We start from the raw sequence: 26,236 nt of genomic DNA on the forward strand, positions 1-26,236 counted from the left end.
TAGAAGTCTTGTGGGCAACAATAACATTACTTCTATCCTGACAGATTTATGTATGTTTGGCTAGGAAAATCCTCCAGTCTTGGTGTGGAGCCAGCACCTCCTGGTGCTATAGTAAGACCAGGGGCATGGGGCATGTCAGGGTTGGGGACCATCACTATGGCATCAGGAATCTAAAAGAAAGAATTTTCCTAGGGATTCAGAAGGTATTCTATGGTTGTGGTTTAATCCCAGTGGGCAGCTCAGCCCCACACAGCCGCTTGCTCACTCACCCCCAGTGCGATGGGGGAGACAATCAGAAGGTGCAAAAACTCATGGGTTGAGATAAAGATGGTTTAATAAGGTAAACAAAAGCCGTACATGCAAGTGAAGCAAAACAAGGAATTCATTCACTACTTCCCATCAGCAGGCAGGTGTTCAGCCATCTCCAGGAAAGCAGGGCTCCATCATACGTAACAGTTACTTGGGAAGATGAACGCCATAACTCCAAACATCCAGCCTCTCCTTCTTATTCCCCACAGCTTTTCTTGATGAGTGTGACATCATGTGGTGTAGAATATGCCTTTGGTCAACTGGGGTCAGCTGTCTCAGCTGTATGCCCTCGCAACTTCTTATGCACTCCCAGCCTACTTGCTGGTGGGGTGGGGTGAAGAGCAGAAAGGCCTTGGCTCTGTGTAAGGATTGCTCAGCAATAATTAAAACATTGGTAGGTTATCAACACTGTTTTCATCACTAATCGAAAACATAGCACCATACAAGCTATTATGAAGAAATTTAACTCTGTCCTAGCCAAAACCAATACATCTATAAAATTTATTGCTATCCAGAAAGTCACTGAAGGTCACTGGTTTGAGTAAAAATCTTGAAAGAAGGACTCAGCAGGAAAGGGAAGAGGTAAAATCTGTTTTCGGGGGGGGGGGGGGGTGTCTTTTTATTTTTTTTTACCTGAACACTTTATCTGACTGCTAGGCACACTTCTCTTTCAGTATCTCTGTTTAAAACTCACCTTTTTCTAGTTTATGGGTTTATTAAAAACCTCTGCTAAAAGATGTAAAATAATATTAATTTTTTAAATATATTTACCTCAAGAAAATGGTATAGTTAGTCATCATTCAGAATATTGACACACTGAGTCCTATCACATCATGCAGAGACACTCAACCGTAAGAACGAGAGGAACACTAATATTGAAAATAGATTGCCTGAGTTAGACAAGGATTAAGATATGCAGGAGTGTTTCAGGATCACTTTATGCTTTTAGCTATACATCTAGAACTCAAAGCAGACAGACTGGAAACATTAAATATTGTAAGCACCTTAGAAACAAGCAAACAAAACTGAGAGAGAAAAAAAGAAGCCTCCCCTTTTGACGTTGGGAATTCATGCCTTTGGTTCAGTTAAACTTTTACACATGTATTTGGTTTTGTTTTTTTCCCCAAAATATTGCATCTTTCTTCTTTAACTAATCCTAGTATACCCCTAAGGTTGGGACTATTTTTTGTTGGTTTGTTCTGGGTTTTTGGGGGGGACATGCTACTCATTTTTATGAGTCTAACTTACAAGTTCCAATTGAATGGAACCTTGGAATGTATTGGAATACTTATTTTAGGTGGAATATTATTATCATTAAAATAGCTACACTGTTTCTTTGTTGCTGCAAAATTTCATAGGGCAACACAGCAGAGAATGGATCAGGGTAATGTTATTTTAGACCTTAGTGTTGGCTCTAACAATTGACTTCTACTTTAAGAGAGAGTGGTGTCATATGACTTTTCTGCTGCAAATAAAATTCAGATTTTACCCGGGTTTGACATTACATTTAATTTGAACTTCAGCTGCATGTTTTGGCTTATTACTTCTGTAAAAGCCAACATATAGAGTAGGACATAAGAAAGGAGCTCTGACTTTTTTTTATCTTTTTCCTTCTTCATAGAATATTGATAGTGGGTTTAGTAGCTTATGTGAAAACAATACAAATAATTAAAGAAAGTTTCTTCATATATTCCAGAAACGAATTTACAAACAAATGAGGAAAATGAGCACTTTAGGGGTAATTTTAATGTTTGGATCACTTTGAAAGTGTGAAAAAATATTATATTTAAAACTTTGACAGTTTGAGATGTTCATAACTTCTCCATATACAGCTACATGTATTTTGTCATATACAGTTTCAGTTATTCATACATTTTTCTTCTTTAGCATAGGAGAGAATTCTACTTTTTAATGTACTTTTTTTACATATTGGGTTCACTAATCACATCTAATCTGTGTACCCTGGCTTATAACTCTTGCTTGCTTTTCTTGTTGTTTTCCTAACCAATGGACCCAATCAGCTCTGCCCTATGAAGAAAGAGATGTCCTCTATCTTCTTGTCCTCTATCTTAAAAACTAAGCAAGCTATGCATTTCCTTCACCCAAAAGGTCGGAAACAAAAGCAAGCAAACTCGACTTTGAAGACTATCTAGGTGCCACTTGCTTCCCTGCTCCTTTTCACTGTTGCAGCATATTTGGTTTCAAGTCACTGGGCAATGGGAGAGTTTGTGAGTATTGGTACTAATGTGCGTTGCTTTGTCTGTATTACTCTTTTGCCTTTCTGATAAGCCTTGGGGCAAGATCATGTCTCTCTCCAGCTCCCTGGCTATCTCTACAAATTACTTGGCAGCTTGTGATCACCTAACTGTGAAGTAATATTGTACCAATGTGGGCTTCTGTCAGATACGTGTGCAACATATTGTTCTCAACTGGAAAAGCTTTAGGCAATCAGTATGTGATAGTACATCACAGGTTAGAACATTTCCATTTAATACCACTTCCAGCTATTGCTTCAGCTGTTACTTTAGGTTTATTTTGTGGCCTGTTCTCATTAATTTCTTATTGCAGCTATTCTGCCATGCTTCTTATGGTAACCTAACAGAGCATATATCTTTAAGCATACTAAATACATTGGATAAAACTGTTTGATACATCTTAAGAGTTCTCTTAAATTATTTTTTAAATTTCTGATAGGGAAAAAAAAAAGCTTGAAATAACTCTAGTGGTATACAGTTGATTTTGCAAGTAAGTTATGTATTTTAAAGCAGGTCAATAAAAAAATAAGATCATGTTGAAGAATTCAGCAGAGGATTGTCTGCCTCATGATGTCATGTATAGTATTTATTAACACAGACTAGGTCTTCCTCCTTTACAGAGATGATATATGCAAGATAAATATTTGACTAAGTTCTCCCATATTAGTTGTGTCCTGGAAATAGTAAGTTATCAGAAAATGTAAACAAGGATTTTTTTTTTTTTATTGTTGTTGTTTTGGTTTTGTTGTGTTTTAAGTCCAGCCGGCGACAAAGCACCATGAAGCCGCTTGCTCAATCCTGCCCCTTGGCCCCGGTCAGATGAGAAGGAGAAAATATAAAGAAATGCTCGTGGGTTGAGACAAAGACAGGGAGGGATCACTCACCAATTTTGGTCATGGGCAAAAGACAGACTCAACTTGGGGGAAAAAACAAACAATTTAATTTACTACCAATCATATCAAAACAAGGATAATAAGAGATAAAACCAAATCTTAAAACAACTTTCCCCCACCCCTCCTTCTTTCCTGGCTCAACTCCACTCATGATTTTCTCTACCTTCTCCCCCCAGCAATGCAGGGGGACGGGGAATGGGGGTTGGGGTCAGTTCATCATATACTGTCTCTGCTGCTCCTTCCTTCTTGGGGGGAAGACTCCTCACACTCCTCCTCTGCTCCAGCATGGGGTCCTTCCACACAGGCTGCAGTCCTTCATGAACTTCTCCACCATGGGTCCTTTCTGTGGGCTACAGTCCTTCAGGCACAGAATGCGCCAGCACAGGCTTTCCCATGGAGTCTCAGTGTATTGGGTTTGTGTGGCAAGGTTTTGGTAGCGGTGGGGGTTACAGGGGTGGCTTCTGTGAGAAGCTGCTAGAAGCTTCCATGATGTCCAATAGAGCCAATGACAGCTGGCTCCAAGATGGACCCACTGCCGGCCAAGGCTGAGCCAATCAGCAATGGTGGTAGCGCCTCTGGGATAACAGATTTAAGAAGAGAAAAAAAGTTGCAATGGGCACAAAAACAGCAATCGGAGAGAGGAGTGAGAACATGTAAGAGAAACAACCCTGCAGACCCCCAGGTTAGTGAAGAAGGAGGAGGAGATGCTCCAGGCACCGGAGCAGAGATTCCCCTGCAGCCCGTAGGGAAGACCATGGTGAGGCAGGCTGTCCCCTTGCAGCCCATGGAGATCCACAGTGGAGCAGATATCCACCTGCAGCCCAGGGAGGACCCCATGCCGGAGCAGGTGGGTGCCTGAAGGAGTCTGTGACCCTGTGGGAAGGTCGCGGTGGAGCAGGCTCGTGGCAGGACCTGTGTACCCATGGAGAGAGGAGCCCACACTGGAGCAGGTTTTCTGGCAGGACTTGTGACCCTGTGGGGGACCCATGCTGGAGCAGTCTGTGCCTGAAGGACTGCACCCCATGGAAGGGACCCACACTGGAGCAGTTTGTGAAGAACTGCAGCCCATGGGAAGACCCCATGTTGGAAAAGTTTGTGAAGGACTGTCTCTCATGGGAGGGACCCCACACTGGAGCAGGGGAAGAGTGTGAGGAATCCTCCCCCTGAAGAAGAAGAAGGAGAGGCAGAGACAATGTGTGATGAACTGATCGTAACCCCCATTCCTCGTCCCCCTGCACCGTTGGGGGGGGGTATGTAGGGATTCTGGGAGTGAAGCTGTTCCTGGGAAGAAGGGAGGGATTGGGGGAAAGTGTTTTAAGATTTGGGTTAATTTCTCATTAGCTTACTCTGGTTGATTGGCAATAAATTAAGTTATTTTTCCCTAAGTCGAGTCTGTTTTGCCCTTGATGCTGATTGGTTGAGTGATCTCTCCCTGTCTTCATCTTGACCCACGAACCCTTTGTTATATTTTCTTTCTCCTGTCCAGCTGAGGGGGGGCAGGGAGTGATAGAGCAGCTTTGGTGGTCACCTGGCATCCAGCCAGGACCAACCCACCTCACATGGCCGTCTTTGGAGCATCCCCCTGCTCTGGTGTGGGCTCCTCCCCAGGCTGCAGGTGGGCATCTGCTCCCCTGCTCCCCTCCATGGGCTGGGGGGGGACAGCCTGCCGTCTCACCATGGGCTGCAGGGGCATCCCCTCCTCCCCTGCTCCTCCTCCCCCTTCTGCTTCACTGACCTCGGTATCTGCAGAGGGGTTCCTCTCACTTTCCTCCCCCACTGCAGGTTTCCCTTCTTAAATCTGTTCTACCAGGGGCACTACCACTGTCACTGGTGGGCTCAGCCTTGGCCAGAGGTGGGTCCGACTTGGAGCTGGGGAAGCTTCTAGCAGCCCCTCCCCCACTACCAAAACCCCACCACACAAACCCCAAACAGTTTTTAATATTTTCATATCCTTTTTTTTAAAGCAAGGATTTGGAAAGGGTAGGGAAAGATGTGTACAAGGGTGGAGATAAATACAAAGGCAGAAATTATAATTCCCAGTAGAGATCAGTGTGCTCTGGAAATAGAGTAACATTGTTGTCTGGCTTTCAGTATGATATGAATTAATGTATTAGTCTTTATGCCAGTGTTTACATATGCCAAAGAAGTAACTATTTTTCTGCATGTTAACTGAAAAAAAGGATCAGTTTTAAACAACCAACAAAAAGTAAGAAAAGGTATTATTTTCTGTATTAATAATTATATTGCATATTTCATTATCAGAAAGAAAATAATGAAACAGAACATTTAAAAGATCTTTCAGATAAAATCTGTTTTTTCTTTTTATGTATAGAATTAATTTTTGTATTTTTTACTTCTTTTTTAAGTTATTTCTGCAGTTTCCAAGTTATACATCCCATGCTTGATGTTTTTTCACTGAAATTTAAAAATATTTGCTTAAAACTAATCCAGTTCATGGCATGCAAGAAAGGAGGTATATATTTTAATTATTATTTACACACTTACTTATTCTTTCTTTAGTTAATTGTCTAAATTTCAGTGTTGAATTTTGATGGATATCAAAGGGTTTATGTTGAGCTCAGACAGAGAGTTTCATGTGACTGGATTCTTATTTTAATGAGTATCTTCAAAAGACTGTCTGCAGCAGCACCAAACCCAAAATAAGTCCGAGACAAGACTAATTACCTAAAATAATCTAATTAGGTAAAATAATGTCAGGTCTTGTCTTGGTTATGTTACCAAAAGAGAAATTCTAACACATACCCTACTGAGCATCATTGGAGCAAGCAGAGATTTTATTCCAAGTTAATTGCAGGTTTTAAAGTTAGAACATGTTATAATGAGTTTCTGAGAAGACAGTAGAACATAAATTTTTAAAGCATTTAATGCATTTCCTTACAATTATATAGAGAGTTTTGAATTCTTACATATTAAAGTTGCTGTGGTGCAGTTCTCCCAGTGATCCACCCTTAAAACAACCATTATCAGAAAACATCTATAAATGAGCTGTGTAATTTGAGCTGTTTATTTATTGAGTCATGAGCAACCTATGAACTGCATTATTATAACACTGTACACAGCCAAACACTTTCAAACTGTGTGTTCCTGCATACACAAATTCTGCGTTCTTGGGTGTCCCCTTTCCTTTGCCTCATATGCCAATTTATATATTGAGGGGTAAAAGATACTCTTGGAATTTGAATGAGAGACATGTAGTTATCATCAGGTTGGCTGGAGCATGAAGTCAGGTATTTTAAGTTAAGTTCTGTGAAAATGTTTAAATCAGTAGGCATTACAGAAGAGAGGTCTATGTTTTCTAATTAATGTTGTATGTTTGTTATAAGCATTTGTGGCTTCAGTTCCTGGAGCTTTTGACTTAATAAGTGTGTGCAGGAGCACTCTATAAATACTAAGATCAGTCTCTTTCAGAGTCATTGGTGGTATTAGACCTAGTGCCTATACTTAGGTTTAAACCCTAGTCAGTTCTGTTCAGCGGATACATACTAGTTTTCAACTGAAATCAGCAGATAAGGACTCAGGTCCAGGCTGAATGAAATCCAAAGCATGGAACTGAATGGTGGTGATATTCAAAATAAACACTGTAATCACCTAGTACTGGATAAAAGGAGGTAACCACTACCATCTACTCTGAGATACTTTTCCTGTTCATCAGGGACATAAGGTTACATAAGAGGATGATTGCTGGAGGTGACAAAGGCAGAGGAACATCTGATGGTTTTATTCTAGTAAAACTTTAAAGGCTCTATTTCCCCACTCACAGACTGTGGGCAGTTTGGAAGTTGAATTAATCTTATCACCAGAAAATGTGATGCTAGGGCCAAATAAGCAGGAGGAGTGAAAGCAGTTACACTGTATGCCTAATTGATTGAACTTTGCAGCTATCGTTCTTTTTTGAGACATCTAAAAGAGTCATTCACCTTCTGGTGAAATAACTCAGACCTCAGACCACAGACTGTGCCTGAAATAAAGAAAATGAGTTCCATCTCTGGAGTGAAGCTTCTGGGGTGGTTTCATATCCGCATTTCATGGAGCAGGATGTTAACCAAGGCATAGGATGTTCTGGACAGATCTGCTCTGGATACTCTGTGATGAAGTTGCTCTTTTTTGCAATAACTTCATAATGGAGATAAAGGGAAAAATTATTGGGCAACCACGTTTCAGAACTTCCTTGAGCTTGAGACTGGAGTAATTATCTAATATCAAACCTATACAGCACAGAATAAAAGAAAGAGCAATTTATTTTACACGGGTCTAAGTTTTAAAACTAGTCTTCCTGAAAAATTTAAATTACCAGATTTTATTAGGTAATCTCTATTACAGTATGGTAGTTTTGGTGAAAAATAAGATTAGACTCTGGTTTAAAAATTCTGTGTAGATATGAAAGCTGCATTACCATACAGAAAATTATCAGCATGGTCTCTGAAGGGAGTCTTTTCCCTTTAACACTTATTTCTGTGATAAAGTAAACATTTTTCATATTCTGAAAGAAAAATATTTGCTATTCTGATATTTTTTAAGTATAGAGACAGAACTCTGAAATCATCAGACTCTTAGTGCTGTAGAATCTGCTTATTTTCAAGTCAGAGCTACGCCTACTTGTACTGCTAAATGGATTCAATAAATCTATTTCTACTAAATGTAAGGATTATTTCACAAGGTAACATATTCTGCAGCTGCTGTCTTGATGCTCATTTTTATATTGCTGTAGCCCATCACCACCTCATATTACTATGCTACTATTATTTTTTTTTTCTGTAATAATTCAAAATGACATAATGGAAAAAGTGATTATAGACATAAGCGTTATTTTATGCTACTTTTTCTAGTACAGACATCATCACTTGTATGCACAACTGTAGTAATTAGTTTTGGTTTGTTTTCTTGCTCATCTGGGAGTTAGCAGGAATTTGGCCATAACTAATAAGTGCATGATTAGTTTAGAACCTTTTAATCCATATACTCCTTTCTACTGACATCTCTAATAATATTTCTAGAGGCTCCACCGGGATTCTGAGTGGTGTAATCATGTTAATACAATCACAAATTACATTCTAGTAATCCTGCATTTATTAAAGAGGATTCCCATTAGAAGAATAAATGCAGCTAGTCTCATGCTATACAAGAAAAAATAAGTTACTTGCTTGAGGTCTCCAATTCTTTCAAGTGGTTCACTACCATTTTCATAAAAATGTAAGATTTATTCAATGCAGCCAACACACATTGAACTCAAATGTAATTTCTGGTCCCATGTTTATGTATATAATAACACTTATTGGTAATAATTTAGTGATTTAGGGGGATAATTAAATAAAGGTCTGATTTGATGAGGTCATTCTCAGATCTCATTCAAGTCAGAATGAAAGGTTTTGTGTGTCATTGCTGCCATATGCCAGCATTCAAAATATGTAGCTAAGACCAGGAACCTCCATGCTCTTAGATGTAGAAAAATACAATGAAATAATGTCCTTGCACTAAAAATTTAGAATGGAAAAAGAAATACTGGTCACTTTACAGACTGGAGACGAAGAAAAGAGAGGCTAAGTGACTCACTCAAGGTCAAGCAATAAGTGTAGAGCAGGAACAGAAACCCACTTAACTACAAAATTATTTAACCAGTGTTTTCTGAGAGTAAAACCAATTTGAACATAAGGTATATAATTAGATATTAATTCTGTGCAAATATAGTAATGCTACATAGGTATTATTATTAGCTTGAGTACTTGTAATGTCTGTTATATAGCACATACCAGCTAGGAAATTGATGGTTTTGATTAACCAATAGATCAATAAATATATTTTGATTAAATAATAAAAGATTTCCAGATTACAAAAAAAATGTATATGAGAAAGGGTAAAAGTATTTTTTATTTAAGTGCAGTGAAGACAACCAGGTGATCAGGCCCAGTCAGAATGTCTTTGTGAAAGGCAGGTCCTGCTTGACTAGCCTGATTTCCTTCTATGACAAGATGACCAGCTTAGGTCAAGAGAGAAGGGGTGTGGATGTTGTCTACATAGACTATAGTAAAGCCTTTGACAGAGTTTCCCACAGCATTCTCCTGAAGAAACCGGCTACTCATGGCTTGGATGGGTGTACTCTTCACTGGGTAAAAAACTGGCTGGATGGCTGGGCCCAAAGAGTGGTGGTGAACGGAGTTAAATCCAGTTGGTGGCCAGTCACAAGTGGTGTTCCCCAGGGCTCAGTACTGGGGCCAGTTCTGCTTAATATCTTTATCAATGATCTGGACGAGGGCATCGAGTGCACCCTCAGTAAGTTTTCAGATGACACCAATTTGGGCAGAAGTGTTGGTGTGCTTGAGGGTAGAAAGGCTCTACAGAGGGGTCTGGGCAGGCTGGATCAATGGGCTGAGGCCAACTGTATGAGATTGAAAAAGGCTAAGTGCTGGGTCCTGCACTTGGGTCACAACAACCCCATGCAATGCTACAGGTTTGGGGAAGAGTGGCTGGAAAGCTGCCTGGTGGAAAAGGACCTGGGGGTGTTGGTTGACAGCCGGCTGAATATGAGCCGGCAGTGTGCCCAGGTGGCCAAGAAGGCCAATAGCATCCTGGCTTGTATTCAGAAACAGTGTGGCCAGCAGGATAAGGGAAGTGATTGTCCCCCTGTACTCAGCGCTGGTGAGGCTGCACCTTGAATACTGCGTTCACTTTTGGGCCCCTCACTACAGGAAAGAGGGGGGTTGAGGTGCTGGAGTGTGTCCAAAGAAAGGCAATGAAGCTGGTGAAGGGTCTAGAGCACAAGTGTAATGAGGAGCAGCTGAGGACACTGGGGTTGTTTAGCCTGGAGAAAAGGAGGCCAAGGGGAGACCTTATGGCTCTCCACAACTACCTGAATGGAGGTTGTAGCGAGGTGGGCGTTGGTCTCTTCCCAAGTAACAAGTGATAGGATGAGAGGAAATGGCCTCAAGTTGTGCCAGGGTAGGTTTAGATTGGATATTAGGAAAAATTTCTTCACCGAAAGGCTTATCAAGGACTGGAACAGGCTGCCCAGGGAAGTGGTTGAGTCACCATCCCTGGAGGTATTTAAAAGACATGTAGATGTGGTGCTTAGGGACACGGTTTAGTGGTGGACTTGGCAGTGTTAGTTTAATGGTTGGACTCGATGATCTTAAAGGTCTTTTCCAACCTAAATGAAAATTATTCTAAATGAAAATGAAATGAGGAGTTGGCCAAGTAAAAAGTTGAAGAAGTGGTGAAGGTATTAGTAATTTTTACAGAAAATATTTTCAGTCTAAATGTGGAAATACATTGATATTATCTTGATTAGGTGTGCAAAGTAGTACTCTATTCCATTTGTACTACATTAGTACATTTCTATTGCACCATACAGTACACTTAATGAGCTATTTGATCACTTTTACTGAAGAGGCTAATCTCATCATAATTGGGCTTAAGTGTTATTATAGCTTTTTTGGCACATGATCTAAGAAAGCTTGACTTCAGTTCTAGAATATATTGCCTTTTGTTCTAGGAATCCTTTCAACTCTTCGTTATTTTTCTTTTTTTTTCCCACCCTTGTGGAAGAGCAAATAATCAGGAATATGACAGCCGAGGGGGGTCATTTTCCATTAGCTAGGCTGACTTGGCAGCTAGTGAAGAAAATGCAGTCAAAGGGGACACATGTCCTCCAGAGTTCAAGCAGAGCCAAGACATTCCTGAGTCCTGTCCTGGCAGATGCTTTTACCTTGGGACAGCACTGTGCCTCTATATAATAGAGTACTGTGAATCATTCTGATGAGAATGAAATTAGCCTTTCCTTCTCTTTCCCCATAATTGATCCAATTACTGGCTTTAGAGTGTTGAAAAGAACTCTGAATATTTAAGGCAGACATAGACTAATTCTTAGGAAAATGTGCTTATCTGGAAAGAATTTGTATTGCTTCATCAGTTCAGGATGTTGGTATCAGCTCTTCTTCAACTATTTTGCCACAAAGAGAAAGAAAATCATATAATTATTCCTCCTTAAGCAAAGTTTAAAGTACTACTGAAATTCATCGCCTTATTCCCATATCTTTTATGAAGATAAAGGAATACTGACATGAGAGATGAAAGCAATTTTTTTTTTTTTTTAAGGAAGGATGGTCTAAGCCAATGTCACGTAACAGTGAATTACTTGTACCAGTAACATTTTTTTTTCCAATTTTACTAAATCAGTTCAGGAGATTGTAAGTTCTGCTAGTTACAGAACTACTCAAACATTCATATAAGTAGAATTCCCCTGTTCATACCCAAGAAAAAACTGCTAGCAGAGCAGGAAAGGATACCATGTTAATGCACAGAACAATTAACAGGTATATACAATTCCTTACTTCCACTCCCAGTTATGCTTATTTATATAAAAAGTATTCCTGCTGCCTAGAATTAGAAAAAATATTACTTCCTCAGTCTCATAACTTTGGTCACTAGGAGACATGTACTTGATACTAAGCAGTGACCTGGTGAGATTTCCCTGCTAGTTATTTTTCAGCTACTTAGGAAATTACTTTTTACATGAGAGAGTATACTGTACTGTTCCAGCACTGGGCTGTGCCGAACTGATATAATTAAGTCACATTTATCCATTTAGACTAAGATTTGGCTTTAGGCCTTGCCACTGAGAGTGGATTTTCGTTTATCTGTTAAAAGTCTTGTAGTTTACCCGCAGGTCTGGTTTCCATTCTTCACTGATATTTTCAGATTTCACAGATCTGTTTGATACATATAAACTGTGAAATTTCACTGAGTCATCCGCAAAGCTGTTCCATAAGCATTTCCTCCAGATTCTCTTATAAACAGATGTGTGTTATATCGCTCAGTATTAATATTGTCTGTCTCTTATACACAAAGACTTCAGGAAATTAGAAACAAAATACAGATAAGAAAAACTAATATTTCTGAAATTCTGTTTCTGAAGGGACACTAGATTATTTTAGAGAAACTCTTGAACAGCCTTGTTTGTTTTAAGTAATCACAGTAATGGTGCTGCAAAACATCAATCATAAATATTCATTTCTTACCATTTCCCCAGAGGTACTTCTACTTCACTTCCTATTTTTCAGTCTTCAGCAATGCCTTTAGAATTACAGACGGTATAGGTACCCACTCTGCACTAGCAATTTAAAATAACATTGCTATCACTAACGTGCTAAAAATTAGCAATTTGTGGAAGGAGAAAATATTGATGAAACTGGATTTTTTTTCATGCAATACTGATTATTCTAAAATACCTCAAAGATGAGGAATTGAGTAACTAATTCCTCTCTTCACTACTGTGAACTCATTTCAGAGCATCTAGCCTCCAACCTCTCTTCAGAAACTTTTGTTCTGAATGTTTTCTCCTTGCCTGGCTCTTCTTCCCAATAGTCTTACAAACTGTTGGAAAACAATGGGCAGCAAAACCAGTTGTACACGTGTTTATTTTGAACATAGGCTAATGGCTGCTTTTAGAGAGAAGGAAACAATTCCTGACTACTTCACTGCATAAAAAATTTTGGTCTGTTCATTGTAAATGAAGGGAATACTACATTCTGAGAATCCTAAAAACACCTCAAAACTTGCCCATAAACAAACAAACAAAACCACTGACCAAAGCCTTTCAGGAACTATTCTTTCAGCTGAAATTGGAACTAAAAGCTACCCTGAAGTGCTATTTGCAACTTTACATTAATCCATTAGATACAAGAGGATGGTATAAAGAAAATCTGCTTCTGAATGTCTGATTCTGAAAAAGGCATTTTCTCATAATAAAATAATTTTCTTCATGTCTACTAACTTCACTTGTTCATTTTGCCTCACTTGAATGTCAATTTTATTAGTCCAGAGGTACAGACAACAAATATGTACCAAACATGTTCTACAGAGCCGTAGCAACCAGTGAGCTTTCTGATTCATGTTTATACAGGAGTGAATTAAAGAAACACTTTAAAAAACAAAACCAGACCAAAAAACTAAAGCCCTAAACACTAAAATGCTAGGATCTTTTTCTTTCACAGTAGATGATTTGTGGTCTGTATACATCACTTTTAGTTTCTGAGGTTTTCAAAGTATATCATGAAGAATTTGTTTCTCAAGTAGCTAGAGAGCAGAGCCAGATGGAATGCACAAAGCTACCCTCCCTGTAGTTCCCAGTTATCTTCAGCATAATTTCCTTTGTTTACAGTGTTTTGCAGCATGGTGTGTTTTGCTAATGAATGATAGCACCAGGAAAAACAGCAAAATGAGTTCCAACATTTTGCCAATGTATGTCAAAGATGATATGTAAGTTCTCTCTCCTATATTTTAAATATGGGACACTTTCAGGGGAACTACATATTTTGATAGACGATGCAGTATGTTTATGACAGGGACAAATTGGTAGCTGTTCTGAGAACCTGAGACAATGCTGTGTGCTTGGCTGAGGTAAAAGAATGTTTTTTACACATCTCATCTGATGGATGTTCAAGTCTGCATGAAACAATGAAGCCACTACTAAGTCTTCCATCCTAAGTTTTCAAATTTAATATAATCATATCTGGTTTTTAGAAAGTTAGACAGTGTTTAGAAAAGAAAATAATTCAGTCTTCAGATTTGGCACTTTATTTTATAAGAAAATATGCAAAAGCACGCTTCTATATTTCTGTTCAATCTAATTAAATCTGATGGAAAACACATATCTAAACACTCTGTGAGGTCTTTGTTGGCAGATACCAAGGCATATGTAAAAAAATACAGTCAAAATAACCAATGCAAGCTAAAAGCATACTGACATTGAAATCTAAATGTACCTTGCTTTTTTTTTTTTTGCCCCCCCTCCCCCATGGAGTAGAATCATAATCTCAAAATATCACTTTTGTTCTGGATAGTTGGACCCATCACTGTGTGATGTCTGGAATTTTACATGTTTTAAGTAGAATGTTGCCAAGCTCATAAATGTCTTGAATGAAGCCAAGCCATCCACATTCTTAAAAATAGAAATTTATTTAAATATTTTCAGGAAGAGCTAAGCACGTTATTAAACTAAGTAAGCAAAATTGTGGAAGATTGGATTCCACTGATAATGAGATAAAACAAGAAGAATAGCTATAAAATCTAATTCTTGTAATACTGTATGAATCATAAAAATCAGACAAGATGCAGTAAATATAAATTGATTCTCTCTTATGGCAATGAAAGTATACTGACCAAGTACTCTCCATCCATTACTTAATGGAAAATCTGGCTTGTACAGACACTAATTGATGCCATTACTTGGACACAGCAGGCACAAGCACAAAGACCCATTGCACTGACTTTAATTAAACTGAAACCCTAGAATTAGTTCCTCAAGAATGTGCTGTAGAATTCTGATTTGAAAAGGTTTCACAGATGCCAGCCCTGGTTCACATCTGAATATAAATGCTGACAATTAATTGCTATGACAACCACTTTTGCAAGTATTAGTTTCTGTGATGGTAAAAACAAATGCTTGATGAATTATGTATCAAATACATCTTATAGACTGTCCTGGGCCTGCTCCTATGGAAATTACAACACTTACAGGTTGGTGATGTATAAGGAAGGAAGGAACCTCTTCTTGACTGAAGAAGTGATAAGGAAGTCACTTAAATGAAATGGGCCAGCTTCTCGTGAACATTCTCAACCTTTAAAAAGGCAGGAAAGGATTTGCTTAAACCATGCTTAGTCTCTACGTTAGAATGGTACAGCATAACTGTACTTGAACAGCCTTCAGTATGAGCCCATGAAGTTTCATTAACCGTAGTCTGGATAATGCTAATGTCAGGACGCAGAGCAGATGTTGATGTTGATGAAACCCTATGCATTCCTTTACCAATAAACTAGTTATTCTGGAACCCTATTCTAGATGTTATTTTTCTCAGGATTTGAAATACTTTGACCCACTGTGGCAGCCACATGCATCAAAAATATTAATCTATTTCAAGGACAAACTGACAAATTTATGCAAGATGCTGCTGCTTCTGAATTTCAATGCATCTTCATACATGTGCAAAACTTAGGTCTTAGAGCAGTACCAAAGATGGCAAAACATGAAAAATAGATTTAAGATAAAAGTTCCCCTGGAATGCCTGACTTTTCCCAAGTTCCCCCTGAATGACCTTAAGACAGCCAGCATGGTTTCACCAAAAACAAGTCTTGCCTCACCAACCTAGTGGCCTTCTATGATAGAGTGACTACATCAGTGGACAAGGGAAAAGCTACGGATGTCATCTATCTGGACTTCTGTGAGGCCTTTCACACAGTCCCCCACAATACCCTTCACTCCTTCACTCTAAATTGGAGAGATATAGATTTGATGGATGAACTGTTCAGTGGATGAGGAACTGGTTGGATGGTCGCTTCCAGAGGGTAGTGGTTAACAGCTCAATGTCCAGATGGAGATCAGTGATGAGTCGTGTCCCTCAGGGATCCATATTGGGACCAGTACTGTTTAATATCTTCATCAATGACACAGAAAGTGGGATTGAGTACACACTCAGCAAGTTTGCAGAACACACCAAACTGAGTAGTGTGGTTAACACACCTGAGGGACAGGATGCCATCCAGAGGGACCTGGACAAGCTTGAGCAGTGGGCCCATGTGAACCTCATGAGGTTCAACAAGGCCAAGTGCAAGGTCCTGCACATGGGTCATGGCAACCCCTGGTATCAATACAGGCTGGGGGATGAAGGGACTGAGAGCATCCCTGCAGAGAAGGACTTGGGGCTACTGCTGGATAAAAAGCTGGACATGAGCAAGCAATGTGTGCTCGCAGCCCAGAAAGCCAACCGTATCCTGGGTTGCATCAAAAGAAGTGTGGCCAGCAGGTTGAGGGAGGTCATTCTGACCCTCTACTCTGCTCTCATGAGACTCCACCTGGAGTATTGTGTTCAGCTCTGGGGCCCCTAGTGTAAGAAAGACATGGACCTGCTTGAGCGGGTCCAGAGGAGGGCCACGAAGATGATCACAGGGCTGGAACACCTATCCTATGAGGAAAAGCTGAGAGAGTTGGGGTTGTTCAGCCTGGAGAAGAGAAGGCTCTGAGGACACCTTATTGCAGCCTTTCAATACTTAAAGAGGGCTTATAAGAAAGATGGGGACAGACTTTTTAGTAGGGCCTGTAGTGATAGAAGAAGGGGTAATGGTTTTAAACTAGAAGAGGGTAGATTTGGCCTAGATATAAAGAAGAAATTTTTTATGATGAGGGTGGTGAAACACTGGAACAGATTGCCCAGAGAGGTGGTAGATGTCCTATCCCTGGAAACACTCAAGGTCAGGCTGGACGGGGCTCTGAGCAACCTAATCTAGTTGAAGATGTCCATGCTCATTGCAGGGACCTAGATGACCTTTAAAGGTCCCTTCCAACCCAAACTATTCTATGATTCTATGGGTTTTCTTTTGGTTTAAATTGGCATGATCTTATTTGGGTTTAGAGTTTTAGTTTCTATCTCAGTTTGATTCTGCTGTGCTCTAAATATGGTTAAATTCAAGGATGATGCCTAAAACTGGTATAAATTTTGAAATCCTCAAAGTAATAGTTTTTTCAAAATTATACTTGACTTCCTTTTCTTTTAAGTGTCCCAATAATAAAATGTCTTGCACTTCTATATGCAACACATTCATTTCTCTCTGCATTTTAACAGCTTAGATTCAATTCAGTGGTTCACAATAATGTCTTAACATTGGCTTTTGTCTAGTTGTTTTTGGATGAAATCATGAATGAGACACCATGCATTTAGTTCAGATAGAAACATGTTTTTATTTGTTTTGTCTTGTAACTTAGATTATTATTGCAAGACAAGGGATGTTTTAAAAAGCCATGTTGTCAAATATCTTTCCCTGATAGCTGCTAAAAATCAGAATTTCAATTGTTGCTCAGATTCCAGTGAGGTGCCTATACTCTAAATATCTAGATAAGAAAAGCTACTCTTTTGAATCTGTTTCTTAGAAACAAGAACAAATGAAACTTGCTATTATGTTTCTACAGAAAACCAAAAATGAAATCTAGGAAAAGTTTGGAGGTATTGACATTGTCCTCTTCATTTGCAAAAGAACATAGTGGTTAGTACAAAACAGAAGTTCTGCTTTGTGGAAAACTGGGCAAAATTTAGGCACGGTAGAGTACGAATGAAGAGATACCAAAAGCTTTAGAAACTAATCTTGGTTTTCTTTTCTATTTGTAAAGAGTAGTTTAAAAGAAAGCATGAACCTGGCTATGGACAAGCATGTAGATAAACAGAGTTTGTGTGGTTTAGGGGGTGTGGGAGGTTAATTTATTTTTAAATGAAACAATTCATTCAGTGGTTCCTCATGGATAAAAGTGCTGAGTTTATCAAACTGTTTTCTTTGATCTTCAATTCATTGATACAGAAAGCATGCAGCTCAGTATGCTAACATGTAGAAGTGGGCTGTCTCCCATCCAGTATGACTAAAGAAAACTAAAAATAAATCTTTAATTTGTGTTAATTTTGAAACACTGCAATTTTCTTTAGCTGTAGAATAGCTTGCAGTTTGTTCTTTCATTTTTCCATCCAGTGTGATTTTGCTACAAACAGAATACCAGTACAATGAAGTCCAGCTGGAGACATGTTAGCTGCTTTGTTTTTTTCCCAGTTTACCAACAAAATGATAGTCCCCTGGAAAGTACATACTGCTTTCTTAATTATTATCTTTGTCTAATCAATGGTTTCTTATGTTTAATTGTTCCTTGAAGGAATTTAATTTATATAAAATTTAATTTCTTTTAATACAGTAGTGTTTCTTGTCAGCTCTCTCATTCCTCTTTTTTTTATCCCATTGCAAAAAGGAAAAGACGGTTTCTACTGAAAAAGCTTTAGACTAGATTTGAAGGGAGAAAGCAATAAAATCAGGATTGCTAGAGATAAGCCTGGGGGCGGCACGCCACTGTTTGAGGGATGGTGTGCTAGCAAGGTCCTTTGGTCTGCCATCTCACTAGAGGTAGAGGATGGAGATCCATGCAGCAGCAGACACAAGGGTTATTGATGTGTTAGAAACCATGGAAGTGCCTGAGAATGGTCACGTAGGAATTAGGGCTTCCCCCCCCCGAAAAGGTGGTGGGGTCAATAGCCCAACTGAAGTTTATCTACACCAATGCATGCAGCATGGGCAACAAAGAGGAGAAGTTGGAAGTCATTGTGCAGCTGGAAAAATATGATGTAGTTACAGTCACGGAAACATGTTGGGATGACTTGCACAACTGGAGTGCTGCAACGGATAACTATAAACTTCAGAAGGGGTAGGCAAGAAAGGAGAGGCAGTGGGGTAGCCCTGTATCTTAGGGAGTGTTTTGTCTAGAGCTTGACAATGGTGATGAAAGCATCAAGTGTTTATGGGTAAGAATCAGGGGGAAGGCCAACAAGGCAGATACCATGGTGGGAGTCTGTTACAGACCACCTAACCAGAATGAAAAACAGATGAAATATTTTATAAGCAGCTGGGAGAATTCTCACAATCACTAGCCCTTGTTGTCATGCGGGACTTCACCTTACCAGAAGTCTGCTGGAAATACAATACAGAAGAGAGGAAACAGTCCTGGAGGTTCATGGAGTGTGTGGAAGATAACTTCCTAACACAGTTGGTGAGGCAAACAACTAGGGAAGGCGCCCTGCTGGACCTGTTGTTTGCGAACAGAGAAGGACTTGTGGGTGATGTGATGGTTGGAGGCCATCTCAGGCATAGCGGTCATGAAATAATAGAGTTTTCGATTCTCACAGAAGTAAGAAGGGAGGTCAGCAGAACTGCTAGCTTGAACAGACACTGGCTACTCATGGCTTGGATGGGTGTACTCTTCACTGGGTAAAAAACTGGCTGGATGGCTGGGCCCAAAGAGTGGTGGTGAACGGAGTTAAATCCAGTTGGTGGCCAGTCACAAGTGGTGTTCCCCAGGGCTCAGTACTGGGGCCAGTTCTGCTTAATATCTTTATCAATGATCTGGACGAGGGCATCGAGTGCACCCTCAGTAAGTTTTCAGATGACACCAATTTGGGCAGAAGTGTTGGTGTGCTTGAGGGTAGAAAGGCTCTACAGAGGGGTCTGGGCAGGCTGGATCAATGGGCTGAGGCCAACTGTATGAGATTGAAAAAGGCTAAGTGCTGGGTCCTGCACTTGGGTCACAACAACCCCATGCAATGCTACAGGTTTGGGGAAGAGTGGCTGGAAAGCTGCCTGGTGGAAAAGGACCTGGGGGTGTTGGTTGACAGCCGGCTGAATATGAGCCGGCAGTGTGCCCAGGTGGCCAAGAAGGCCAATAGCATCCTGGCTTGTATTCAGAAACAGTGTGGCCAGCAGGATAAGGGAAGTGATTGTCCCCCTGTACTCAGCGCTGGTGAGGCTGCACCTTGAATACTGCGTTCACTTTTGGGCCCCTCACTACAGGAAAGAGGGGGGTTGAGGTGCTGGAGTGTGTCCAAAGAAAGGCAATGAAGCTGGTGAAGGGTCTAGAGCACAAGTGTAATGAGGAGCAGCTGAGGACACTGGGGTTGTTTAGCCTGGAGAAAAGGAGGCCAAGGGGAGACCTTATGGCTCTCCACAACTACCTGAATGGAGGTTGTAGCGAGGTGGGCGTTGGTCTCTTCCCAAGTAACAAGTGATAGGATGAGAGGAAATGGCCTCAAGTTGTGCCAGGGTAGGTTTAGATTGGATATTAGGAAAAATTTCTTCACCGAAAGGCTTATCAAGGACTGGAACAGGCTGCCCAGGGAAGTGGTTGAGTCACCATCCCTGGAGGTATTTAAAAGACATGTAGATGTGGTGCTTAGGGACACGGTTTAGTGGTGGACTTGGCAGTGTTAGTTTAATGGTTGGACTCGATGATCTTAAAGGTCTTTTCCAACCTAAATTTTTCTATCATTCTATGACTCTACTGCCAGTTACCAGTCACCTTTTCCAAAAATTCCATTAACTTTCACAGTTAGACACATGTATCCTATATCCTATCTTTACTCTGGATATTATTGGGAAACAATTTCTTCCCATCACTAAATTACTTTGCTTTTGTGTATTTGTTAGTGAATCCCTCTGACATACTGCCTTTGCTAGTTTGGCATCTTATTGAAGCACAATGAATCCTCACCAGTTATATAGGATTAAGAAATTTGGAAGATATCAACATTTTTCTCCAAACCCTTCTAACTAAGGGGTGCTGGGAAGTGACATTGTAGTTCTTCTAGTGAAATTCTCTTTGTTAAATTTGTCCCTAGGGCTAGATCAAAGAGATAGCTGCCTAGAATAGCAAAATAAAACAAAATGAAAAGCCTAGTTCCAGCTCTTTCAGTTAAAATGTTTTTATACATCTCTTAATGGCCTATTTTTCTCATTCTCACTGCTGTCTTGGCACTTTTAACTGATATCTTAGTGCTGCTTTAAGATTGCCAATATGTACTATAAAGTGCATATAGTAGCTAAGGAAGCATGTTCTCTATGGATTTGCAGAGTCTTTTCTTCAGCTACTTGGAGCAGCTGGTGAAAATAGGGTAGGGAGGTGGGAAAAAGAAGGGAAGGGAAGGGAAGGGAAGGGAAGGGAAGGGAAGGGAAGGGAAGGGAAGGGAAGGGAAGGGAAGGGAAGGGAAGGGAAGGGAAGGGAAGGGAAGGGAAGGGAAGGGAAGGGAAGGGAAGGGAAGGGAAGGGAAGGGAAGGGAAGGGAAGGGAAGGGAAGGGAAGGGAAGGGAAGGGAATCTTTCTAATGTTCCAACCATTAGAAGATGTACCACATTGAAGTTTTCTAGTCCCAGCTACAGTAACACATTAAATTCATATAAGGCTCCGGTCTTGATTCTTGACTACCTAATATGTGAAGAGAAAATTTTCTAGGTATTTCTAGGTATTCCTGAGATGCATTCTCTGCATTAAGAAATCCTTTGTATCACAGAGCCAGCATAATGTATTCTGCAATATTTGTGTGGTTTTAACTAATATAGTTGTTCAAGATCCTTGGCTTTTGACAAAACTTTTCACATCTGTGGCAGCATGTATAGACACACACATTGGCTCCACTCAAGACAGTGAGACTAGAGAAACATTTTTCCCAGTTTCATGCAGTAAATAAAGAGTTAGGCTTTCCAAAAGGATGGCATTTGTGCTATGCTTCCAGACATATGGCATATTTAGGTGAACCTAAATGCCATGTAAACCTCCTGGCTTTGGCTTCCTTTTCCTGTTGGTTGTCTGGCTCAGTGTGCAGAACATGAAGACACTTATAGTTTCTCCATTTTACTATCAAAACCTAATAACACTTAGCCATAACTTATGTAAAAAAATTTCCTTGCAGAGGTTGCTTGTTTTACAGCAACATGATTTGGTTCACTCCCAGCAGCCAAAAGAGGCAGGTTGTAACCTGTTTTAGACAACAGATGATACCTTCACAATCCCACATAGAATGCTGAGGCTATTCATTTGCTACTGCTGTTATCATGAGGAAAGAGGAAATGCAATAATATTATTTCTTAGCTCCATCTCACACTAAGTTAGGCTGGACCATTAATGTGCCTAAAAGCAACCACAGATCATGAGAATGCCTTTCTATAAAGTAACTAAAACAATGTCTTAGGATGCTTCTTCAAGTGTGTCTGAAGTAAGAACACTTGTTCATAGGGTGGTATATCATCATTTCAATTTTGTGCTTTTAAAAAATTGATGAATAGAAATTCCAGGTAAGTTCTAGCCAACATGAATACACAAAAATATGGTAAATGGAAGTTCTGTTATTAACTCAACAAAATCAAATTGTTCCAGGAGCTGTAACATGCAGCTTATATAAAATAGTGTAAGTTAGAGTAAGCATTTCTATTTTCTTCAAAAACTCTGAAAAACCATGGTCATAATAATTTCTTTTAGTTAGAGTACTTCATATAGTAAACTGTAGTCTGTACATAGTCTATGTGCAATGAATATATCTACAGTCCAGTTCAGACCCATCTGAGAGCCAGTACAGGATAATAGCTTTTTTTTTTTTTTCATGTTTTCCTGTATCTGATACCTAAAACTGATAGATTAATTGTGCACTTTTTTTTTAACATTAACACTAACGTAACTTCTAGTGGAATGTTTTGTGAAAGTAGTTAGGCAATGAGGAAGATTTTATGTTTACAGTTAAGGGATTAATATAACTGTCAAAACTGCTTGTCAGCAAAGCCACTTAGCTTCATTAGGATTTTGTTAGTAACAGAGAATCCCGAGTTCATGGTTTTAGGAAACATTTCAATTCTCACTTCAAACTGGAGACTTTTAAGTTTTTAGTATGCTATTAGTAATTTAGTAGTATGAAAATACTTTACAAACTTCCACTTACTTCTATAGAAGCCTCTATTTTCCTTCAACAAGCCTGTCTACACAGAGCATTTGCCAAAGGAAGGAAGGAGACCTTAAATATGAGCACTAAATAGAATTCTTTACTCCTGCAAAAATACTAACATTCAGAATTAATGGATTTCTCTATAATTCATTAAAGTTAAAAGTAATGGAGTTGGATGTAGTTTCTATGTTAGAAAACTAGCTCATGTACAAAATGTTAATTACAAAAAGGAATGTTGTGAACAAAATAGTTGTAAAAATTGGTTTTAACCTCCGCAGTGAATTCAGGGCAAATAGCTTCCAGTAGGTTTACAGAAAAAAAAGGGCTAATAGGAGTTATTAGCTCTAGTATTTCCAGCTTGTTTTCTGAAGGTATTTAGATAATTCTCTAGAAATGTATAGAATAGAATAGAATAGAATAGAATAGAATAGAATAGAATAGAATAGTTCAGTTGGAAGGGACCTACACCAATCATCTAGTCCTGACCAAAAGTTAAAGCATGTTGTTAAGGCCATTGTCCAAATGCCTCTTAAACCATGACAGGCTTGGGGCATCAACCACCTCTCTAGGAAGCCTGTTCCAGTGTTTGACCAGTGTTTAATAGTGAAAATACTGAACACAGGAAATGCATCAGATTTAAATGTATTTCATTATTAATGCTAATGTTTCTAACAGTGTGGGTTTTAATTCCTTCATCCTCTCAGTTTTTTAACTATAGAAAGATTTTTTTAAATTTTTAAAGTTTTTTTACATACTAACAGTTCCCAAATGTAGATACTACTTCTTCTTCCAGATTGTAAACCTCAACTGTGATGAATTTATGTTTTAGATGATATCTATCTTTTCTTTTAATTAATCAGGACTGGAAATATTTGAAATTTTTCTGTTCCTTTAAACATACCTATTCTTGAGAAATCAATATACATCACAGTGCTCAACTTTATCATCCATCAAATAAGAGACATTTTGGCCTAACTGAGTATCTTTTTAAACTGAAACATCAGGTTAAACCACGACAATCATCAAAACAATTATGATGAGTCAGAGCAAAGGTTTTTTTAGACCAGTACTCTTTCTCTTCAGTAGCTAGTAATAGATGCTTAGATAAAGTGTACAAGAAAGAGGGTGTATATGTGATACTTTTCCTACCATATTCTTGCAAAATAAATGATCTGGAAAGATTTTTTTTTTTTTAAGTTTTTTTTTTTAAGTTTTCCTGATTAATATTTACTAATAGATTTATTAATTAGTCTTATCCTTTTTGGAACTCATCTGTACTTTTTAGGCTCAGTAATACTCCGTGGACATTTCCTTGTGACGCATGAATAGAATTTTATTTTGTTTTAACAGGAGTTCACTGTTCTTAATCTGTGAGAAATAACAAATGGTCATTCCCTCTTAATTAATGGTCATTACCTCCTTTCTGTATCATCTGTGCTTTCATAAACTTTTGTCATATCTCTCCTCTGTTACCTTTTTTTTTTTCCCCAGAGTGAGAAGCCCCAGTCCATTTAATTTTTTCTCATATGAAGACACTGTCCATTGCCTGACTGTTATCTGTTAACCTATCCTACATTTCAGTGCTACTATTTGAAGATGGAGTGACCAAAATTCTGGACAATATTGGAGAGGGATCAGCCCATGGGTTTATACAGTAGCAAAAATGTATCTTCAGTTTATTTCTCTTTCACTTTCCTAACTGTATTTGGTATTCTGTATGCGGTATTCTGTATGCATTTTTGTACCCCAGTTATTTGAGCTGGTGTTTTTTAGAAACAAAGATTTCTGGATTCTCCAAAGGTTTGATTTTTTGCTTTTTTTCCCCTTAATATAAACAATCAATTGAAAGGCCATGAGTACATGTTTATACTTACTGTCATTTATTTATTTTGCTATTTAGTGCTTATCATAGAACCATAGAATGGTTTGGGTTGGACGGGACCTGCTGTGGGCAGGGACATCTTTCACTACATCAGGTTGCTCAAAGACCCACCCAACCTGACCTTGAACACTTCCAGGGATGGGGCATCCACAACTTTTCTGGGCAACCTGGCCAGTGTCTCACCACCCTCCTCGTAACAAAAATGTCTTCCTTTTGTCCAATAAAAACCTATCCCCTTTCAGTTTAAAACCATAATCCCTTGTCCTGTCATTACAAGCTTTGGTAAAATGTCTCTCTTCATTTTCCTTCTACGCCCCCTTTAAGTACTGGAAGGCTTCTATTAAGGTCTCCCCGGAGCCTTCTCTTCCCCAGACTGAACAATCCCAACTCTATCAGTAAGTATCTCTTCATAGGAGATGTGTTCCAGCCCTCTGATCATTTTTGTGGCCTTCCTCTGAACCTGCTGAAGCAGGTCTATGTCTTTCTTTTACACTGGGGGCCCCAGAGCTGAACACAGTACTGCAGGTGGCATCTCCAAAGAGTGGAGTAGAGGGCCAGAATCACCTCCCTCAACCTGCTGGCCACACTTCTTTTGATGCAGCCCAGAATGCAATTGGCTTTCTGGGCTGCAAGAGGACATTGGTGGCTTATGTCAGCATCCTGACTCTACACTTCACCTGGCCAATATCCTTCAAGATTGTGAATTCCACCAGGGCATGATCACTTCAGTCCAGGCTGCCACCAATCTTAACATCCCTAATTAGTTCTTCTGTGTTGGTGAGCAACAGGTCCAGTAATGTTTCTCCTCTGGTTGAGCAGTCTATCACCTTGTCATGTTTGAGCCCATCTGGTAACAAAGCACCACGAAGCTGCTTGTTCAATCCCCACCCCCCTGGCCATGGTGGGATGAGAAGAAAATATAAAGAAAAGCTTGTTGGTTGAGACAAGGACAGGGAGGTATCACCCACCACTTATGGTCACAGGCAAAAGACAGACTCAGCTTGGGGGAGAAAAAAAATCAATATAATTTACTACCAATCAAAACAAGGATAATGAGAAGTAAACCCAAACCTTAGAACACCTTCCCCCCACCCCTTCCTCCTTCCCAGCTCAACTCCACTCCCAGTTTTCTCTACCTCCTCTCTTCAGTGGCACAGGGGGATGGGGAATGAAGGTTGGGGTCAGTTCATCACACGTTGTTTCTGCCGCTCCTTCCTCCTCAGGGGGAGGACCCCTCACACTCTTTCTCTGCTCCAGCGTGGGGTGCCTCTCACAGGAGACAGTTTTCCATGAACTTCTCCAACATGAGTCATTCCCACAGGCTGCAGTTCTTCAAGAACTGCTCCAGTGTGGGTCCTTTCTGCTGCCTGCAGTCCTTCAGTCACAGGCTGCTCCAGGGCAGGCTTTCCCATGGAGTCACGGCCATCTTCAGGTGCATCCACCTGCTCCAGCGTGGGGTCCTACCCAGGCTGCAGGTGGGCATCTGCTCCCCTGCTCCCCTCCATGGGCTGGGGGGGGACAGCCTGCCGTCTCACCACAGGCTGCAGGGGCATCCTCTCCTCCCCAGCTCCTCCTCCCCCTCCTGCTTCACTGACCTCAG

The sequence above is a fragment of the Harpia harpyja genome, chromosome 5, assembly GCF_026419915.1.
Source record: "Harpia harpyja isolate bHarHar1 chromosome 5, bHarHar1 primary haplotype, whole genome shotgun sequence".
NCBI classification, from domain to species: Eukaryota; Metazoa; Chordata; class Aves; order Accipitriformes; family Accipitridae; genus Harpia; species Harpia harpyja.